Below are 4,037 nucleotides of genomic sequence, written 5' to 3'. Positions count from 1 at the left end.
TTTTTTTTTTTTTTTTTTTTTTTTTTTTTTTTTTTTTTTTTTTTGGATGGGAGACTTTTGATGACCATTTCTATTTCCTCAGGGGATATAGGACTATTTAATTGATTTACCTGGTCTTGATTCAGCTTTGGTAAGTGAAATCAATCAAGAAAATTGTCCATTTCATTTACATTTTCAAATTTTGTGGCATATAGACTTTTGAAGTAAGTCCTAATGATTGTTTGGATTTCCTCAGTGTCTGTTGATTTAGATAGTGTCTCTTTACCATTTAGTTAGTTTGGCTAAGGTTTCTCTATCTTGTTCATTTTCTCAAAGAACCAGCTCTTGGTTTCATTTTCTTGATTTTTTAATTGCTTTATTTGTTTCTAATTTATTGATTTCAGCCCTGAGTTTGATTATTTCCAGCCATCTACTCCTCTTTGGTGTGTCTGCTTCTTTTTTTTTTTTTTTCTAGGGTTTCTTAGGTGAGCCATTAAGTCGCTGGCATGAGAGGTTTCAAATTTCTTCTTGAAGGCACTTAGTGCTATGAACTTTCCTCTTAGTACTGCTTTCATTGTGTCCCATAAGTTTGGGTATGTTGTGCCTTCATTTTCATTGAATTCTAGGAATACTTTGATTTCTTTCTTTATTTCTTCCCTGACCCAATTGTCATTGAGTAGCAAGTTGTTTAGTTTCCGTGTGTGTAGGCTTTTTGTTATTTCTGTTGTCATTGAGATCCAGTTTTAGTTCATGGTGGTCAGATAGGATACATGGGATTATTTCAATCTTTTTGTATCTGTTGAGTCGTGTTTTGTGATCAACTATATGGTCTATTTTGGAAAAGGTTCCCTGAGGTGCTGAGAAGAAGGTAAATTCTTTTGTGTTTGGGTGAAAGGTTATGTAGATGTCCGTGAGGTCCATTTGATTCATGACCTCTGACAGAGTTATTGTTTCTTTGATTAATTTTTGTTTTGTTAACAGGTCCTTTGTTGAGAGTGGGGTGTTGAAGTCTCCCACTATTAATGTGTGAGGATCTAAGTGTGGTTTCAGTTTTATTAATGTTTCTTTTACAAATGTGAGTGTGCTTGTGTTTGGGGCATATATGTTCAGAATTGTGGTGTCTTCTTGGTGAAGTTTTCTTTTGATGAGTATGAAATGACCTTCTCCATCTCTTTTGATTAATTTTGATTGAAAGTCTATTTTTTTTTTAGATATTAGAATGGCTACTTCTGCTTGCTTCTTGGGTCCATTTGCTTGGAAAACTGTCTTCCAGCCCTTTATTCTCAAGTAATGTCTATCTTCATGACTTAGGTGTTTCTTCTATCCAACTGATTGTTGAGTCTTGTTTACGCATCCATTCTGTTATTCTGTGTCTTTTTATTGGAGAGTTGAGTCCACTGATGTTAAGGGAGATTAATGACTAGTGGCCATTAGATGCTTTGATTTTACTGTTGGCTATGGTAGTCTGTGTGTTTGGCTACTTTTGGTTTTGCTGTAGTGAGGTTATTTTTTTCCTGTGTTTTCCTGAATGTAGTTAGTTTTCCTGGGTTCTATTTTTCCTTCTAGTATCTTCTGTAATGCTGGATTTGTGGGTAGGTATTGTTTGAATTTTTTTTGTCATTGAATATCTTGTTTTCTCCATCTATGATGACTGAGACTTTTGCTGGATATAATAGCCTGGGCTGACATCTGTGTTCTCTTAGGGTCTGCATTATATCAGTCCAGGCCCTTCTTGCTTTCATAGTCTCTGTTGAGAAGTCAGGTGTGATTCTGATGGGTTTACCATTACATGTTACTTCGCCTTTTTCCCTTACAGCTTTCAGTATTTTTTCTTTGCTCTGTATACTTACTGTTTTGATTATTATGTGGTGGTAGGATTTTCTTTTCTGGTCTAATTTATTAGGTGTTCTGTAGGCCTCTTGTATTCTTATAGGCCTCTCCTTTAAGTTGGGGAAATTTTCTTCTATGATTTTGTTGAAGATATTTTCTGGGCCTTGAAGCAGGGAATCTTCTTTTTCTTTTATTTCTATTATTCTTAGGCTTTGTTTTTTCATATTGTCTTGGATTTCTTGGATGGTCTGTGTCAGGAAATTTTTGGATTTAACATTTTCTTTGACAGATACATCAATTTCTTCCATTGTATCTTCTACACCTGAGATTCTTTCTTCCATCTCTTGTAATCTGTTGGTTATGCTTACATCTGTAGTTCCTGTTTTCTTCCCTAAATTCTTCCTCTCCCTGATTTCCTCCATTTGTGTTTTCTTTAATTTTTCCAATTCTATCTTCAGATCTTGAGTTGTTTTGTTTATTTCCTTCACCTGTCTAATTGTATTTTCCTGTTTTTCCTTTAGTTCCCTCAACTCTATTTCTTTTATTTCTTTCAGTGATTTAATTATTTCCTCTCTGAAGACCACAAACTGTTTGGCTGTATTTCTTCATGGATGGCCATAATCTGCTTGTCTTCAACTTCCTCCATTTCTTTATGGATAGCCACGATCTGTTTGCTTTATCTTCGTCTATTTCGTTACGTATTTCATTTGTTTCCTCTATTATCCTCTTCATCAGGGTAAAGGTAAGGTCAACTTCTTGAATTTCAATTATTCTGGCGTGTCCAGGGCTGCTCGCCCCTGGATGGCTGGGTTCTGGAGATGCCATATTGCTCTGTCTTTAGTTGGTTGAGCTTTTACGCTGACCTCTACCCATTGGGCTGTTTTAGGTGTTGGATATTAGTTTCTGGTGCTTCCTGGAATCCTGAGGTAAGGAGAATACCCTTGACAGGAAGATGATTTTTCCTGAAGGAGGCCTCCTCTGCTTTTTGGTTATGGTCACTGTATGGCCAGTGTTTCTCAGGAATTGCCACTGCTCACCTCAGGCATATAGAGTTGAGTAGTAGCTGTGGTCTTTGTTAGTCGGGGGGGCTCTCCTCTCACCTGTAGAAGTTCTCAAGACTGCTGCCCTGCTGCTGGGTTTTTTGTTCTGAATTTAGTGAGCTGTTGCTGTTGTTATACTGTTTTTCAGCTACAGCCCTCTTGAAGAACCTGCTGATTCCCTAGCTGTGGGGTTTTCTCCCAACAGGGAAATGCAGTCTGGTACCCTGGGGCACACAGTTCTGTCTGGGAAGGTGAGAGGAGTGCCCAGGAAGTCTTTGGGCCAGAGGCTGAGTGCTCTGCTCTGGGCCGGGAGAACTGTGCGCCCAAGTTTGAGATGGTGGCTGGGGGCACCGCTCTGGTCAGTAGGCTGTGCACCCTGTCTGGGATGGTGGCTGGGGGCGCCGCTCTGATCTGGAGGCTGTGCACTCCTCTGTAGGCTGGCAAGCCAGGGTTCCACTCTGGTCTGGAGGCTGAGTGCCTCACTCTGGGGTGGAAGCTGTGTGTCCCTGTCTGGGATGGCAGCTGGGGCGCTGCTCTGGTCTGGAATGGCTTCTGTGGGCGCAGCTCTGGTCCTGAGGCTCTGCGCTCTGATCTGGGCTGGCAGTGTGTGTCCCCTTCTGGGCCAGAGGCTGTGCACGCCTCTCTGGACTGGCAACTAAGGGCTCTGCTCTGGGTCGGAGGCTTGTAGACTCACTCTGGGCTACAGGCTGTGCCCCACCGCCAGTCTGAGATTGTTGCTGGGGTCGCTGATCTGGGCCTGAGGCTGTGCATGCCAATCTGGGCTGGCAGCTGTGTGTCCAGCTTTGGGCCAGAGGCTATGCACTCCGCTCTGGGCCGGCAATTGAAGTCTCCGCTCTGGTCTGGAGGCTGAGTACCTCACTCTGGGCCAGAGGCTGTGTGTCCCAGTCCTGGATGGCAGCTGGGGGCGCCGCAGGAGGCTGTGTGCACTGATCTCAGGGTGGAGATTGCACCCGCTGGTTCCCAGGACTTTACCAGGTATGAACTGGGTGACCTGAGGTCAGTCCCAATTAATTTTCACACCGTAGACTTTCTTCTCACCTGGCAATCACAAACGCTGGTGTTTTAGGTCCCTGAGTTCAGTCTCCTGGTCACTGTGCCAACACTGCTTTCCTGTTCCTCAGACACAGTGCCCTCCCGGCCCCACCGTCTTGTTGCTCCCTAGCCAAG

This window comes from Psammomys obesus, unplaced genomic scaffold (genome assembly GCF_907164565.1).
Source record: "Psammomys obesus unplaced genomic scaffold, mPsaObe1.curated_primary_1811, whole genome shotgun sequence".
In the NCBI taxonomy this organism is placed as follows: domain Eukaryota; kingdom Metazoa; phylum Chordata; class Mammalia; order Rodentia; family Muridae; genus Psammomys; species Psammomys obesus.
Note: the sequence above shows the minus strand (reverse complement) of the source record.